The sequence below is a fragment of the Anas acuta genome, chromosome 4, assembly GCF_963932015.1.
Source record: "Anas acuta chromosome 4, bAnaAcu1.1, whole genome shotgun sequence".
NCBI lineage: Eukaryota > Metazoa > Chordata > Aves > Anseriformes > Anatidae > Anas > Anas acuta.
The window spans coordinates 41840545-41859502 of NC_088982.1; the positions used below are offsets into that span (position 1 = coordinate 41840545).

General features: G+C 40.7%; 1 protein-coding gene across 2 annotated transcripts in view; it reads right to left on the bottom strand.

Annotated features, from left to right (window-relative positions):
- ZNF827 (zinc finger protein 827) overlaps positions 1-18958 on the bottom strand; it is a 165070-nt gene that overhangs the window by 128527 nt on the left and 17585 nt on the right. The window lies entirely within an intron of this gene.

Consider the following 18958-nt stretch of genomic DNA (forward strand, 5'->3'; position numbering starts at 1 on the left):
CTCTCTTATTTCAGTATATAACTCATTATCAAATTTTGTAAGATACTGGGCTGTTTTATTTAACAAGACAGTCTTTTGTTTTTAATTCATGGTTAGCCTATGGCATGCGTGTGCGGCCTGTAGGACCCGTAGTTTGCCTTTGCTTAAGAAAAAAAAATGAAGAGGTAGCAGTAATACTTTCCTGTGAAAAGTAATGCATCTTAAGGCGTTGGAAATGCGGGCCAGGATCACAATCTGCTTCAGCGGGGCCAAGAAATGAAGCTTGTCAGGGAACAGGCCGTTCGGGCAGGAAGCAGGCCAGAGCTGAAAGCTCATGGCAGGAGGAGAGGAGTGAGCAGGCCTGAAGCGAGGCCTGGCAGCGCTGAGGTGGTCTGAAAGCCCCTTCGGCTTCAGGAGCAGCTGACAGGATCCCTGGATGAGAAGCCATGAGGTGGATTAATTCAAAGTCTCCAGTCCCAAGCCAGCCTCATGCTTGACTTCTGCCAGGCGAAGTGGGCATGGGGCCGGCCAGTGCCTGGCGGCCACCACATAGGCAGCCACCTGCAGGAAGAGCCCTCGTTTTAACATGGGTGGCTCTCCAGTTATAAAAAATACTCTTCTCTTCTTTGCATTTAGCATACGTTTTCATTTAGTTTTATCCTAAGCTTTTTGCCTCAATTTCTTTCTCAGACATGTCAAACAGTAACAAAACAATTGTATCTTTGGTTGTGTTCCTAAATTATTCCCTTCTCTTTCTACTTTCCTCAGCTGCTGCCCCCTCTAAAGCTTCCCACATGTCTAACACTTCACCTCTACATTAATTGCACCTCCTAACAGCATGCAATGTCACAGACACAGTCTTTGGTGAAAACCACTGAAAAGAAAAGGAAAGCAAAGTGGATGCAGCAGAAAATAAATAAATAAACACACACACTTTCCTGTAAAGTTTCTGTAAACATTTCAAAATTGGGCAGGAGGTAGAATTGAAGAAAAACTGTCACCTTTACATACTCATCCAGTGGGGCAAAATGACAAAAAAAACAGCAAACACCAAACCAACCCACACCACAATAAATGAAACACAGACCAACGAGTTTAAAAAAAAAAAATCTACTGCTTTCCTCAGAGGGAAACTCAAACCCCAAAGTTTTAAACCAGAAACTAATAACCTGACACTTTGTCTACTTTCAAGTCATATTAAAAAGAAAACAAGAAGTTTCCCTCATGCTCACCTTTTCCTTTCCAACAATGGGAAGACAAAAAAAAAAAAGCAACAACTGAACAAACAAAAAAGAAACAGAAGGTCAACAGCAGCTGGCAAATTAAAATAATAAAATAAGAGGGTACAAAATCATAGTATTTCTTGAGAGATTCATATTGACTTTCTGGGAAAGGATGGAAGTAGAAAATAATAAAGAAAAATTTGGCAGGAAAAGTGAACTATCAGGAGTCTTTTGTTATTTCACAAAATAGCTTCCATTGAAATGGAACTACTAAAGAAGGATTGGGGATTTGTCTTACCCTAGTCTGATTCTTACTTCCCAGGTCAAAGGTGAAGACTACTGTGCACCATTGCCTTTAAAAGCAAAGTGGGCCCTCTAAAATACAGCATAATTAGGGGGCTCAGCTCTACCTATCTTGACTATCACAAAATGTCTGTCCTTGCAGACATACATCCCTGGGAAGTTCAAATGAGGCATGCCACCACAGAGGTTCTTCTGTTGCCTTGCGTGGTTTCTAATAAGCAAAGGTTAATTGTTATCCTTTGTATTTCCCAAGGGACACTAAGGGAATGCAGAGTTCAGATGTCTGTAAACACAGAAGTGTTTGGAAAACCTGTGGCAAAGGTGGTCATTTAGCTCGCCTTACTCTTTGTGTCCTGTAGGTCTCAGCACTGTCCTTTTGACAACATTCCCTGAAGTATTCATAAAATTATTTCACAGGATGATGGAGTGTCACAAAGGCTAATTGACTTGTGTTGCTGCAATGATCCATGATTGTACACATACAGACAGCATTGTTACCAGTTAAGTGTACACATGCATCTGGAAGTGGAGGCAGGGATTTGAATTCATAACCTTTAGCTACCCAAATTCAGCTCTTTATCCAGAGAGTTAAAAGAGCAGCTGTAGTCACAGAAAAAATACTGCTATTCATGGGCACGTTTACCCTATTAAAGAAAAAAGCAGCAGGGCATTTTCACTTTGGCCAGAGTGACATGTTCCCAGGTAAATCTGCTTCTGGAAAAAACGCCACAGTTCCTTTATGGCTTTCTGGATATCTGTACAGATACTGGAGCTGTTCTACTGAACAGCACCCACTGGAGTCAGACTTAGCTGTCTCAGTACTTTTGTCTTGGTGCCTCAGTTCCTGGTCTTCTCAGACATGCTAGTATTTTTTCCCATGGTTTGTCTGACTTGCCTACTACCCAGAAATATGTTTACAAGTATATTAAAATGATTTAAATTTAAGCATGTGGTGTGTTAATCCAAGTACCTTTAACAACAATTAATTAAAAAAGACAACATGTTCACAACTGTTGTAATGTATCAGGCCCTACTAACAATTAATTTCTAAGCTTTCTAGCTATGCTCCACTCTAAGGAGATCCTGTAGGATTTAAACCTGAATTTAGAAGGATTTTCAATGCTTATACTTTTTAATTTTGTAATGAGGGACACAAACAATATGTTTGCAAAAGCTTTCTGAAGTGTTGTATTAACCACATTCCCTGTTGAGGCAAGACAGCCTTACCTGCCACACCACCTGAATAAGAAAACCTGTAGCTACAGAAGCAATGCTGGTTACCTTCAGTATTTTTCCAGCAACCAGAAGAGCTATTTCCACATGGCAAAAAATATACAAGAAGTATTTTGAGCATCCTTTAAAAGACTATTCAAAGCGTTTACTCTGCTTTTGGCACATCTATTCTATGGTTTTAGGGAAATTGTAACTGCCACAAAAACACCTTACAGGACTAAATGGCCGATGTGCAAGGAGCCAGATCCCTATCCAAGGAACAAACAAGAGGAAAACTGTTTATCCACTCACTCACTTCAACTCATTTTCACCTCTGTGCACAGCCTAAGATCCACACTTGAAAACAAGGTGTCCCCATTTGTCTGCATGGAGGCACAGAGATGCCTGCTTGAAGTGATCTCAATGACCTCCATTGTGGTGACACCACACAAGGTAAAAGAAAATCCTATAGCCAGTTCAAGAGAGGTGGTGCCATTTCTTTCATACTTTCCTCAATATGGTAGTTAGAGATTTAATGGGAAAGAAAAGGATTTAACGTCTCTCTCTGGTGGGGAATGCTGCATAGCCAAACCAGAGCACAGGTTATGACACTGTAACATGACACAGATGTCAGAAATGAAACATTGATCCATGTCTTACTAACACTGCTGATACAGTTCCAATAGTGCAAGACTGTAGTGCTGAATGGGAGAAAGATAAAGGCAGCAATCAGCAAAATACATACCCATCCCAAATAATCAAATATTTTCAATTTACAAAATGGATTGTATACTGATTTTTATATTTTGCAAGCATAGAACAGCTACCTCTTTTAAAAGCAGTCAAGGAATTTCTTCAGAATGCTACTCTTACTTTTCAATAAAAATGCCATGGTATGAAGACACATCTTAGTTTTGCTTTCCCATCATATAAGTGAAGAATAACAATGATAAAATTAAGTTGCACTTACAGCTTTTATTGTCTTCCATTTCCAAATAGCCCAAGGTATTTTACACACCAAAAGGGTCAGTAAGACCAGGAACTCAGCAGCTGTCAATGTGAAGCTGCACATAGCGATGCTAAGCTGATCAGGACAGGAAGCTAGAATGCCACAACCAAATGGTACCGAAGTTTACAAAGATAGAAATTAATTAGCTAAAAAGGCTTAGGAAGGGGTAGGACTGCTACTCTTACAAAGAACCTGATCTGCCACCTCTATCAGCACACTCCACTTGACAGCTAAGACACCAGATATTTGTTAAGTCCTTCTATTCTCTGTTGAGTGTCTATATATTGTGATGATTTACCATTCAAATACAACCCTTTTTCAGCTTAAAGAAGTCCAGTTTAGTCACAGGAGCTAGGTGGTACCAGCTCACAAAACTATTGGTTCCATTCCTTTTTCTCAAAAAAAAAAAAAAAAAAAAAAGCAGAAGGTTCTACTTGCACCTAGCACTGACTGCTGTGTTCAGTACTGGATGGGTTATTTTGCTGAGGTACTTTGTGAATGGAATACCTATCCATCCCCCTTGCACAGCGTTCTTGATGTTCACAAGCAATAGCACTAATGCATTGGATAGCCCTACACTGAGAAGTGTAGCTAAATACCAGGAAAAAATGTGACAAAAGAAGTTAGAAATGGGGAGAACTAATGGTGGAGGAGAAATTGCAAAAAGAAAAAAAAATCAATTTTAATAATAGTTTGACAATTACAATTAAATAATCCAAAGCTCAGGCCGGGCATTTTTGTTACACACTGCATGAATGATGTTTGTACTTTGGAACCTTTAAAATATTTAAGCAGAGAAGAAATGAAATGAACTGCAACCAGTTAAGGTCATCCATTTAGGATAAAATTGATGAAATATTAAAATGAAAGAAATAAATTTTCAAACAGAGATACTGAGGCTTCACAGAGATGTATTATTCAAAGCAGAGGAACATGCGTGACCTCTAGGCCATTACATAATGGGGAAAGGATACAAAAGTTCAAACGAGCAGCAACTGTAGGCAGCAAAGGCAAAGAGGGAAGATGGATTAACAATTCCTGCTGCCAGGACTTCACTTCCAGGGTACTGTGGCTGGACCCCAGTATTTAAGCATTACGTTCTCAGAGCCAGCTATTGGACTCAGCTATTACGTTGGGCTTAAAAACCCTACAGAAATCATGTATTTTTAACCACAAGACTGATTTTGTGTCTAGCTGAGTTTGTTTGTGCTCAGAGGCTGGTATTAACAGCAGAGGTGGTCCCAGGCTGCTGAGTTTCAGTGCATGGGCTTCTTCTGAACTGTGACTTTGCCCTCATGTACCTTCTCTAGAAGGGCCTGAAGTCAGGATGCCACAGGCTGGCCCAGGTACAACACATCAGACTTCCTTCGATGGTCAGCTTTGCTGGATGACAGCCAACCTTCTCCCCATTCATCTCTGCCCTATCAGGGCTTGAAGATACCCAGTTTATACTTTGGGCATCTTGAGAGGAAATGGTCTTAAACTCTGGCCATAAATTCTTTTTTAAAAATTGCTAAAGCCAGAGCCAGTATTTATTATACAGGGTTTATTATAAAATGGGGCTCTGCAAAGTTCTTGACTGTTTTGTATCTGAGGTACTTGGATAAATCTCTCCCAAATGAAGACATAGCTTCCTGAAACAAGAAGTGTCTTTAAATCCCAGTGAAGTCTGTGGGAGAGTACAGATTTTGTTCGTTTGAAAAATTAATTTCCAACTTGCAGAGGGCTCTTGCCTCCAAGCTCAGTGTTCCAGTGCAACTCCATTGCTCTCCTGTTGGCAAAGGCTATTCAAAATTCATACAGCCAGTAATGCTCTGCCTAAAATAAGGTTCTGAACTGTGCGTCAGGGGCCAGATATCAAAAAGTTAGGTGACACGATGCCAAAGCTTTTTCTTGGATGTAGATTAGCCTCCCTAGAGGATCTATACAGAAGCATCTAAAATATTAGGAAAATAAGTGTCCCTGACAGCCATTCATGATCTGAAGTTCTCTAATGTATTTGATCGTCTTCCCATTTTTACTCAGCCGCAATTACTCCATGTGGAAAATAAATCTTTGCATTTGCAGAGCAAGCATTTATTTCTAAATCTCTAAGCTCCTTCCAAAATAAAGTATAAACATTATTAGCTTGATTTTATAGCTGTTCTAAGTGGAAAGATAGGGACAGTTTTAAAATTAGGTAGTATCAAGGATGTAGGCATAAACTGTGATACTACTTCTCTGTTTGCAGTCTTCTCTACTGACTCGTGGCAAGATGTCTACTTACCTTGATGGAATTTGGGGATAATGGGGTGGGTCTGCCCTTTTGGAAATGGTATGAACACAGACCTCGTAAGGCCTACTGCAGATGGAGATTTTTTCATTGGAAGAACTAAGCCATGGGTTCTGGGCCTGGCCCTGTACCTCAGAAGCATTTTGGAAGAGAAAGGCCATCAATTAGATCCCAGAAGTCTTTCAATTTTCAAAGTTTTTTTTTAAGACATTTTTTTGGGGAAAAGGGATCAACAGAGCTCAAAACCTCAGTAACCTCAGTAAGTAAAACTGCCTTTTTGCCACTGATTAGCTTGCAGAAATTAAGAGATACCTAGTTGCAATTAATAAATTATTACCCTTGCACTTTATGGATGTCTTAGTTTTTGAGTTATAATGCATAATTTTCAGGAATAAAAAGAAATAGGAAGTGCTTAGGGGAAAAAAAAAAGTACAATAGCAATCTTAGGCTCATAATCTTAAACAGTATTTCCTTTAATAATGTGAATGTTTCCAATCACATTTTAATTGTCAATATATTTTTCCCCAGAAGCTGAAAATATAGCAATTTTCCTTATAATTATCAAAGGGGATCATATGGAAAGCATAAAAGAACTGTTCTCTGTAACGAACTCAAAAGAAAGACTGAATTTCTACTCTGATGGATGAGAAAACTGTTGTTCTAGTTCTAAAAGAATATTTTCCCCTTTGAGTCAAAATGAACTTTTTGTTGACATAACTAGACACCACATCGATCAAAGGTCCATGCCACCAACTACCTTTCCTCCAGCAGAAGCCAATAGCAAATGCCTAAGGAAGTGAATAAAAAGGGACAAATGTACAGTGACACATCCTCACTTTAGTCCTGCAGCTTCTAGTGATCTACGATGCAGGGATTTTCTTGAAGCAGAGTTAGCACCTGCATATTTGAAAGTCCCCAGTAGGTTTCCCTTCATTAAGTAATTTAATTACATTTTCAATACATGTATATATAAATAGTGAGATTCACAAAATCTGTAGCCATGAGTACCACACTGGCCAATCTATCTTCCTCAAAAATCTAGCAAAAGTGATATATGTGGCACGGCTAAAGAAGAAGTAAGCTACTTTTTTTCAAATAATGGAGAAAAAAAAAAAAAAAGGAAAAAAAAAAACGGAATCAGACCACTTGAAAAACTTGCATTGAAATTTTGCTGAAACAATCTGCTATGTCTTCAATGCAGACAAAGAAATTTTGTAGCCAACATCATTTTAAAAACTGAGATAAGTATGTGTGTTGGGGGAAGGGATAATAGAGCTTTCTATTAATGGAAAGCAGTCTGGCTGCAGTCTGAACTGTGGTGTCTTCCCTCCCCATAATCATGGCATTAATTACTTCATAGGTCAAATTATGTTTCTGTTTGAAAGAGTTTGGCCGTCTACGTGAATCAGGGCATGCATATTTAGATCTACTGTATCCTCTAGCACGAGCTTTTATTCTTGTTTGATGCATGTGGGCTAGTAATTTAGTTTTTCAGTGAAGACTGCTCTCTTTTCTCTCTCCTGCACAATGGCAGTCTGGTTCCATAATATATAGAAGAAGCACACATTAATTGAATCTGAGGGCAAGTACACTTCCTTCTTCAACCATATGGACAGGATTTTTCTTTAAAATAAAACGGCCAAAAAGGGACTGGAACAATGCCCAAAGGGGAGAATAAAGACAGACATTTAAAGGTGAGCTCACTAGATTTATAATAGCAGGGGACACTATCATCCTTTCCAGCCAGCTACCCAGTTAGCAGTAATGCTTATATCACAGGAAAGGCCCAGGAGATTCTTCTTTAGAAAATAATGGATATAGCTATTAATATACTGGGGAAGCTGCAGACATCCACTTCAGATATTGATAATAAATTACATTGTTCAGATACAAGATTACATAATCCAGACAGAAAAACATTTTTTGTGTATCAGTGTTATTTAGAAGAGTTGCTCTGAAAAGTTTCAAGAAATTAGAGGGCTTCTCTCCAAAAAGAATAGCCAACAGCTTTGAACAAAAATAACGCTAATTAAGTATAAGAGCCTGAAGGAGATCAAAACCAAGGGCTCACAGGGAAGGTGTTGCTTCTTGTGTTAATCCAATCCCACAATCTGCAAGAACAGATTGTGAAATTATTTTGACCGTATCAGAAGACATAAGCAAATCAGGAAGAGGTAGCATTGCACCACATAGCAAAGCTTCTTCATTAGCGAAAGACCTTTCACTGTAGGCGTTAGTGCCAACTTCAAGAGGGCCAGTAGTGGCCCAGCAGTTTACCCACCAGAAGCAAAGTATTTCAAGACAAGCAGTCTTGGTCTCAGAAACTTTTGGAGCATTAGCTTACTCTCATGTGCAAATAGATGCAAGCATTTTGTTGTCCAAAACTTAAAATAGAAAGCAAAATGGAGAAATGGGAAATAAGCTTGAAAATCCCAAGACTGCTAACCCTAAATGCATTAAAAAAATACCATAAGCTTCTCTTAAGAATAACTGTACTTCAGAGCCCTGTGATACTGCAGTCATCTGGTTTGTCTGCTGGTGTTGAGACAAATGTCTTTAATATTATCAGATTTTCTCAATCACAAAGGTTAGACATTTATTTGTTTGTATAATGACAACAGATATCCTCATATTACACAGCTGATCTGAGAGTTATAGAAGCCCTTAAAAATCATGGCCATGTGATAAGGTTGTGGGTTGATATGAGTGAACTCCAGAGACTTTTCTGAACCCTCTATAAGCTCCTGTCTTCTCATTTCTGGCTGAGCACGTTGCACAAGAATTCCCACTGATGCCTGCAGAAGTTAAGTTATCCCTTTACCTGTGGTGTTTGGTTCTTTGCAGGATCAGGCCATAAGCAAGGCTTACAAATTAATAAAATCAAAGTGATTTTTTTTTTTTTTAACTGTACCTTTTAAACCATAAGAGTCTTTAACACCACCTTCTAAAAAAAAAAAGTCTGACTCTAAGAGGATAAGCATAATACAGCAACTTTGAAAAATTCCCTTACTCTCTGGCACACAGATTCAAGTCTCAGAGTCACTGAACCCTTCACCTTTCTCAGATAGATAAGATGACTACTGCAATATTTAATACAAGATAAGCGACACAAGCATTTGACTGGATTTGGCCTCTTGGACAGCTTACAAATCCAAGAGCTTGTGTAACCTGAACCTCTGCAAGGAAACGGCTATTTCTGCATTCTCCCATGGCTCCAAGAACTGGGGACTTCAGAACCATCAAATACCATAAAACTGCTAGTCAATGATACTGCTGAAGACACTTCCTTAGCTCCGTCCTCTAGTACCAATGGCCAAGGCTCCCATTCACCCAGGTACAGACACCAGGCTGAGCTCCGGGTGTCTGTCTGCAAAGCCCCTGGCCAGAAGGAGCCACACATCAGAGATAAAGCTGTATGTACGTAACACCAGTGCCTCCACAAGGACAGACCAAGGTGCACCTGCCCAGCCTCCCGTCTCCCACAGCAGCCTAAGGCAGATGCCTATAGGAGAGCCGTAACAGAGCTGAGCGGTGCTCGCGGCGGGTGCTCATCCTCACAGGATACCCCAGCCTGTGAGGATGAATCAGACTTTCCCTGAGCCCGGGGTGGTTTCTGTGTGGTTAGTAACATTGTACTCACTGCTCTGAGTTCATGTAAACCTCGGTCATCCACCACATATGCACCACGTAGCGCCACAAAGCTGGTCTGCCTATTACATGACGAATTGCTGCTACTTTGGGGACCTGCCACATTATGTTCCTTACACACGAGCTTGTGCCTGGAAATAACGAACCATCAGCCCTTACTTGCTGTCTTCAGGCCAGTCCTGGTCTTATAACACAACCCTTCCCTGCCATCCCGTTCCCAGACCCAAATGCCTTACTGTACCCGGCTGGTGATCGCTCCTCAGGCCCTTGGGTGCCTCCTCTGGAAGGAGTCACCAGATGGCACTCGGGTCACTGGCACACATGGTGACCGACCGGCCTTGGGCACCTTGTCCCCTCACACACCTGGTACCAACTGGCCCCAACTGGTCGTGACTGGCCCCAGCCAGTACTGACCAGTCCCAACCGGTACCAACTGGCTCCAACCGGTACCGGTCAGAACAAACCCGCCCCAGCCGCCCGGCTGCTGCAGGGCGTCAAGGGGTGCCACAAGATGTCCGCCCTGCTCCGCCACCCTCAGCGGCAGGTCGCGAAGCCGGCGCGTGTGAGGTACTGCCAAGGGCAGCGGGGAACGTAGCAGGGTATCGGGCTTGTGTGAAGAAATCGTTCTGAATTCCTCACTTGCATGACATCAGTTTCACCCATGACACTTCCTTTTCTAATGATCCCTAATGTGTAATTTACCCTCTCGTTTTTCATCTGCGGCTCAGCATTTAGCTGGTATTTTCACCAACGATGCACTGCTACTCCAAGATCCTGTTCTTAAGTGACAACAGACAGCTCAGAAAGGATTATTTTGCTGGTGAAGTCTAGACAGGTACCCTGGTGTTCCACGTACAGTGCTCCATTTGCTTGTAACGTGGTGGTGCAGCAAATACCTTTCCTTAATGTCCAGATACAAAAGCACAAGGTTTTTTTCTTCATTTAGAAAACACAACCAGAGAGGAAACCCAGCCTGCCAAGAACATCACATGACTGTGCTCTCCAAACATTGTCCTGGTGGTATTTCAGGTAAACATGAGGTCTGAGTCACCAGAGAAGCATGGCAGGAGGAGACACGAAGCCGCAGACAGCCAGCAGGCCAGCCACAGGCCTGGCCACACTCAACCCAATTTCCACTTCTCCCTTAACTGGGTCCTTAGATTTTCATACAGCTTCTGTACAAGAGTTTCTGTTCAGTTTTAGAGCACGGCAACCTCATCTTCACATGTGACCAAGTTTTTCATAGTGGCTATAAAAGAAAGCAAGGTCTCATGCAAGGCACTTACGACTTGTCTGCCAGGCTATGGTACTTCTGATACACCAGCAGATTCTGGCATTCAGATACTGTATCATCCAAACCTGCTCAGAAAAAAAGTCATCTATTGGTAAAGATACAAATGTCTTACCTACACTTAAGGCTCTGGTAGTGCTAAATGCATACTGACATGAGTGGAAAAAGTCCCAAGCGCAGAAAATATTTTCTATAGGCAATAGAAAATAACGCACCAAGTTTCAATAAACTTGTGCAAAGCATTCCTATTTCAGAAGCAAAAATGCCTTACAAACATTCCTATTTCAGAATACAAGAATACATACAGTAATTCCTCACAAGAGTATTTCCATTTACTCATTTGGACTTCAGGGTGAACTTCAAATGCCTCTGGAAGTCCAGGACAAGGATTCTTGGTTTAATCTGTATTTCCTCAAAGTAGCAATGGAATTTACAAATGGCCTGTAAATTGAGGCAGTCTTGGGGATTTTTTCCCTTCTTCTGATGTGGCATCAGCATAAACAAAAATTCAAACTGCACAGCTGTAACTAACATTCTCATCTTAACCAAGCTTTAAACAACAAAGATCTGTGTCTTGTTTACATGATTTACTAAAGCTTCTGGAGAAGTCAGGACCACGTCAAACCACTTTGGCTAAGAAGTAAGGAAAAAAGTCATTACTAAAAAAAATTCAGGAAAAAATATTAGATGTAAATTAATACAGAATTTTGATGTATTCTTGACACTATATTTATTTGATAAAGAGAAAAAAAATAATTAGAAAATCTTGTATTCCCACCATTGTTGCATTTGTCCATACAATGCAATTAATTCCTGCTCTAGTAAGGTCCTACCACAGATACTACCGTCTGTACTAGGAAGTAACAGGAAGATATACACAGCTGTTTGTGACTGAGGCTATCTAATCAAGGACATATTTTTGGTACTGAAAACAAATACAGCAATATTTTAAGAATAGAAACTGTGGTACACTATAAATCATGTTTGGTTGTGAACTGGAATAAACTTCTGTTCAGGCATTTTTTTTCCTATACGGTTGTCAATGGAGGTTATTGTTCCCAGTTCTGACTGCAGCTGCATGAACTCTTCCACGTCTTATGGCAAGCTGACTCAAACGTTTTGTCCAAAACACTTCACACTACACAATTTACACAATTGAGCATTTACAAGATCTGTGATCAAACTAATTTATTGCTTTTGTTATATTAGTTTTGCTGCTGATCGGCGCAGACCCAAATCTGAAAACACTTAAATTAAACCATGCAAATAGTCACAATTACTTCAGTCGGTCTACTGGCATATGTAAACACGAGTGCTTTAAGGTTCAGGAACCTGGCAAGCCTTCACCAGCTCTTTGCCTATGCATCCCGCAGGTATATATTGGCTACAAAATGGTCCTGCAGGGTAGGAGATGAAATTCACAGGTTGGACAACTGCTTGCAAGATAGATAAATATAATCAACTTGCCAGAGGTACTCCTCGTGTCACATTGCCATACACAGAAAGGTTTGACAACCCATGCCTTCAAAAACAACAATTAAAGATGGCTAAGATCAGTTTCCTCAATCTGACAGTATCAGGTGTATTATTTTCATGACAGAGGCAATGAGTTGACCTACATTCTGATGCAAAGGTTATTTATGTGTAAATGCTACATATTGCTAAAGTTACAGGAAGCTTTTAAAATTAAAATTAATGTTGCATATTGATGGTTCCAAATGTGCATGTAATGAACAGGTTGCCCATAAGAGCTGCTGACGCTGATAGCAGTGACATTAAACTGCTGCTGTAGTGCAGGCTGACAAGGGGACAAGTACACTGTAGCTAGCAGCAAGTTACCTGCTCTCTTCTTGTAGCTTATGCACCAACTGGGTGTTACTGCTGAACACGTAAGTGCTGTGCTCTTTATATAAATCCATGAAAGAATACATGAAAGAATGCATACATGTACATACTGCACACACGCATATATATGCACATACCTTCGTACATCAAACAAAACTCTCTGGATGAGAATTCCTTGGCCTTCTAGAATCTGCAGCTCCCTCACTGACCTCTCCCAAAATGCACAGCTGAGTTCAGCTCTTGCCTTTATCAATTTTACCCAAGCAGAGCTTTCCTTGCACTTTTGCTTGGGCTATTTTTTGAGCTGAGTATTTTCTTAGTATGTTCAGCTAAAACAAAATTTCTTTGGAGAAAGGGAATGATGGCTATTTTAATATGATTGCAAGATATGAGGAAATTAGTGCTCATTTCATTTCACTGTGCTAGTAGTAGCTAAATATCTTGATGTAGACGTGCTACATTTTAATGTAGACATTAAGTAGACGTGGTCTCTGCGCTAAGGCTGTAAAATGGAGATGGGAAAGATGACTTTAAGGAGATACCAAAAGTTCAGAGTGACATTTAGGTAAGCAGCTTCTGTGAATGTTGAATGTGTTTTTTTTTTTTAACCTTTGGAAATTATTGTTTTCATAAAATATGTGATCTTTTTTCCCACGTATTTACAACTCTTAATTATCATGTAAATATTTCTACCTGTGGCTTACTTATTGACAAATGAATATATTTAGTCCTGATACATTTAGTAATATGCTCTGAAGGCAAAGGCAATGAGGGCACGGCAAAAATGTATGGGCAAACAGCCTTGGGCAGGATGAATGCTATCCTGGACAACAGAGTTCAAATGGAACCAGCTCAAGTAGTCGGGGGCACAAGAGAGACACCCTTGTGTAACTTAGCCCAGGTTTTCACCCTGAATGAACAGGGTTCAAACCTAATGGGAATCAGCGAACAGAAGCTTCAAAATATTGATGCTAATCCAAAAAAAAAAGACACCAACCCCAAAACAACAACAAATACAAAGCAAAAGCTGAAGTCAATTCTCTAGCACAAACTGAATTTAAACCAGATTAATATATTCATAATATATTAGTACAGTAGCACATGTATATAATTTTATACATTAATAAACATAGATATATTGGGGTTGCATACTCAAAATGATTTTACTGATAGCAATGTGTGATCAAAAAAGTTTGGAGACTTCTCCTGCAAGGATCCAGGATCCATCCCTAAATGACCAAAGTGGGACCCCCATAATTTGAAAATTATTCTATGAAAAAAAATAAATAATAATAATGGTACACGTCTCTTGGAACTTCATGCAAACACCATTGAAATAAATGATGACCTGATCCAAAAACTTCAAGTGGGCTTGGATCAGGACCCTACAATTTAAGGCAGAAGAGCCAAGAGAAGGCATGAGGCATTCCTGAATCCTGTCCATACAGCCCTGCTGACTCTGCACTCCATAAAGAAATATTATGTAGCTAAAGAAGGAAAAAGTGGTTGTATGTAATTCTACATAAGAGAGCAGTTTTATGGTGATCAGGTAGATAATATAATTAAGTGTTAATATGGGACAAGATAAACACTTGCTGGTTTACACTAAAGGATACAGTTAGCAAAACCTAAGTTTAGCTGTCAGCTTTTTTAGTGTAACACAGCACAATCCTAAAAAGCAAAGCACTTGACATTGCTATTGTAAAATACCTCAATACAAAACACACAAGTTTTAACAAACAGCTGCATTCCCTCATCCTAAAAACGGATTCCACCTTATTCCTTAGCCACCTTATTCCTTAGCCAGTGAGATGTCCCCTCAGGAGCACAACATTGCTGCTAACAAGAGGCATTTTGTGGTATGAGACAACAACCCTTTTCTGTCATAGATTTCTTTTATTATTGATGGGTATGCTTGGGTGGCATTGATCAGCACCAGTTCCTCACTGACCACAGTGCCTCGGCTGTAGCAGGAGGCGTGCTGATACCCGATGCCAGTCACGCTGTCCCTCCAGCAGTTCAAAGGCACGATCTTTCCTTGGATCTGAATGATTAAGAAGGGCGCCTGAAATATAGCTATCACTGCCGCTGCTCTCCGGAAGCGTTCCAATGTGATGCAACACTTTTATGCACCAGAAACAATTCCACCACTATAAAAAAAGGTAAGCTCATTTATTCCAACACCCAAAATCAATCATCGGCTAGCTGGAATAGATCATGTCTGAAAAGCCATTGCTTATCCTGCTCAGTTCCAATAGCAACCCTACTGTAGGTCTGTCTCTAACTGCACCAGTGAATGGGAGGGTCAAAGAAGAAAGCTTGGAGCATCAGCATCTATTTTCCTGCTGTTGGACCTCCCTTCACTAATCGAAACTTCTTTCAAGATGTCTCAGCTGGCTTTTTGAGATCCTTGTGGAGTTATTGCAGCCCTTCCCAAACGAAATTTTGCATTGTGCCAGATGCGAAAAGATGCCTGATGCTTCCAGAACATCTTTAATTGAATAAAACACATGATTATTAATAATATTTAATTATAGAGGATATCACTAAATTATATTAGCTCTGGAAGAATGCACTGATACAAAACCAGGGCTACCTTTTAGCACTGACACACGACTACTTCACTTTTGTTAATATGATCAATAGGACATTGAGGGATGTGTCTGCACTGGGCTGTTCTCTGGCACACTTGTGCTACGGTGGCTGCTGCTGTAATTCCCATCCATACACAAGGGAGGAACTCAAATTACTTCAGGGGGTGCAGAGGGGCTTGTTCATTAGTCTGGCCTCGCAAAATCTTGCTCTACTGCAGACATATAACTGGCTACACCTATTGTAATGTAATTCAAAGACTGCATAAATCAATGTTACAACAAGTATCATCCTTTAGATACCCACTAATGGTCTTAGCCCTTCGGAAAAGGCTTTTCCTGCAGCCTCAGGTCACCACGCCTGGTTAGCCCTCTGGTATGGCAGGCAGCACAAGCCTGCAGTCAGGACAGCTGGGTGGCTGCAAGGGCTCCCCAGCACTGCCAAGCTCTTGTAACCTTGGCTGCTGCTCAACAGACGTGCTGGCCTCCACGCTGCTGGCAGAGGAGGCAATGCTCATATACCTGCACCTCGCTGCTGCCTGGCCTCAAAGACTGCTGCTGTCCTCAGCGCAAAGAGGCCCTGCCCCTGCCTCCAGGCACTGCACCGTGACAATGTATTTCCTTAGGGTAAGTTCCCACATGCCCTTTTTAGAAAAGGGGATAGCTGAGTCACAGCATGTTTAGGTGGCTTACCCAAGATCACGCAGCAGCAGCAAAGTGGTAATTCTTATGCAACTGCTGAGGAAAGCAGCATATTTCACTGAATCACACTGCTTCCCAACCATTAATAATGGTTCTTGGATTCAGCACGTTCAGATCTATGAGCTATTCTGTCCCTGACTGATGGCTAACGAAATCAACTGCTTTTATCCTCAAAAACCTGAAGAGAAATAGGGTATACTTCAAGCTTATTTTACGAGCGAGCCCACTGTGGAGCAGAAAGCAAGGTGGTGGGTCCCAGAAAACTTTTCATTGTCAGCTTAAATAGGTAATTTTTTGGAGGCACACACATAATATTTAAAAATAGAAATTCTAAAGGAGCACAGACTGGCAAAAGCACACCACGAAGAAAAGCAGGAGGTCAGCCTCGTACAGCTCCATTTGCAACCTCCAGCCCCCACAATCCCCAGAAGCCCTTGGGCTTGCACATGATGTGGGGTAAGGCTGCAGGGGCTTTTGAAAGCAGTCTGTCAGCAGGCAGGAGGACCCCAAAGCCCAGCACGCTCAGCATCCAGGTTGAGCTATTGCTTCTCCATCACCAGCACCCCATGCTGCAGTTCACTAAGGTGAACAAGGGGAAGGGAACAAAGCCTACTGTTGGTTATAAGGTTTTTATCTTAACATGCTTTTTTTTTTATTATTATGTTATAGTCTGGAGCATGTCAACAGGAGATAAAGAGGAGAGATGGCTGCGGAATTAAATTATCCAGAGTGCTGAGCAAGCCTATTTCAGTCCACTGTGGTTTAAATTTGCCACCTGACATGATAAGGTAGAAAAGGTTATGTTACTCTTCAGCTCAAAATGCACCTGTCTAGGAAGCCCTAACATCCCTCATTAAAAGGGGTAGTGCGTGACCTAGCACGGAGGTTAATACTAATATGTTCCCCTGGAGCCACGACTGTGGTCCCTCATTACCATTATCCTCTGGATGTTGTTCTAAATGCTGGCACCCTAATTGATAAACAGAATCAGCCGGTTTCAGACCTCAGGGACAAGTGGCTAGAATTTGAGATAGCTATTCTTTGACACAGGAAAGGAGAGCTTTTTTATTAAGTGTCTACAGAACTTTAATCAATCTTCCCATGATGCTGGTAGTTCACAGACAGAGCTCCAGCTCCTGAAGGAAATAGGTTATCTTTTCCCATTGTGAGCTGCTATTTCCAAGGAGCATCTGATGCGAGCCTGAAGTAACCATGCAATCTGAATTTGAAAGGGCCATTAACCAGGAAAAATTAACAGAATACACAGAAATGACTGAGCTCAGATGATCAGTTTTCCAGCTATGACCTTTAATTCTCCATAAAGAGGTGTTCTAAAAAGTCAAATATTCTCCCCAATCTGGTTATTTAAACAGAATGGTGAGTGATGCTGCGTGTGTGGAAGGAATCCAAAACAGTTTGGGTGGAAGAGAAAAATATGCACATAATAAGCCTTATTTGAAGAAGAAAACTCAGTATTTAAGCACATTACACTACTCTGTGATTCTTATACTGTGAGACTAGTGTAAATATGCAAGAACACTAAACATACATATAAATAGAGATAAACTGTGAATGAAATCTATTGTTCTCAAAAATCTATCAGAATACTCAAATACATATACTCAACAAATATATATGTATATATATATGTGTAATTTTAGGGAGAGAATAAGCATTTAGGGAGAGGATAAGCATAGGGAGAGAATGTAAGCATTCAAGCGTGGTTGTAAAGAACTTGTAAGCCATATTAAATGACTTACAGGAGACTCAAACATCAAAAATGCAACTCAAATACAAGCTGTATGTTAGAGATGCATAGAGTTCAAACTCGTTATCTCATTTCAGACTGCCTTGACTAGGTACAGGGATGCTCACTGACCGCTTTCAATACAAGGTTTGCTCCCTGACGCTAAACATTTGCCTGAATCATGGCCAGAGTGAACAGATGAGTTGAACTTCATGCCCCAAATAGCAATGAACCAGTACTTAAATTCATAGGCAAATAAAATTCATCCTTACAGGAAGTGTTCTTCCCCTACACTACCTAAATTTTATTAAATGCACAGAGATTTGTTACCCATGTGAGGGTACAGTACTCATTCTCTGAAAGCCATCACGTGCCTGCTGAGGAGGAAAAGGACATAACCTTCTGAGCTTTCTGAAAGAGGACACTAATGTCAACCAAGTTGGCAGACATAGGCTTAAGTCCAAAGCTTTTGAAAGCAGGAGTTTATGAGTCCCTAGTCCAACATGCATTTATTTAAACATTGCATTGGCATAGCACCTAATGATCCAAGTCATGGGCCATCACCCTCTTGCACTTGGCAATGTATAAGCACGCACAGAACAAAAGCACATTCCCCAGATAGTTTACAATTCAATTACAAACAGAGATCCAATAGAGGGATGCAGCGTGGAAAGCAAAAGCGATGAGATTGGTTGATGTAATGCAGTAGCTTGAAAAATGCTGATGTGATGTAGTTCTCCTTCCATATTTCTACCTTCCAAGTGTCATTAAAAATAGCCAGAATCTCTTATTTTCTTTGCCTTACAGCACTTTCCCAGGTGACTCTATGCCACAGGGATGCCACACAATTACAAATGGGAAAACTACCAAGGATGAGAGGGGAAATGAGTCAGGAAGCTGTGAGACATAGTCTAGAAATATTTACAAAGCCTTACAAAAAAAAGGGGCTGTTGGAAATGACCCTTCTTGGGCAATAGGATTTTTTGTGGGGACAAACAGCATGTGTGACGTAACAACTGGCAAGCTTTCCATATGAAACCAATTTTCAAAGAGCTTATGAATGTCTCTCTCCTGAATTTCTTCCTCGATTTTTGTTTAAACTATCCCAAGTCCTACATATGGAGACAGAACAAGCT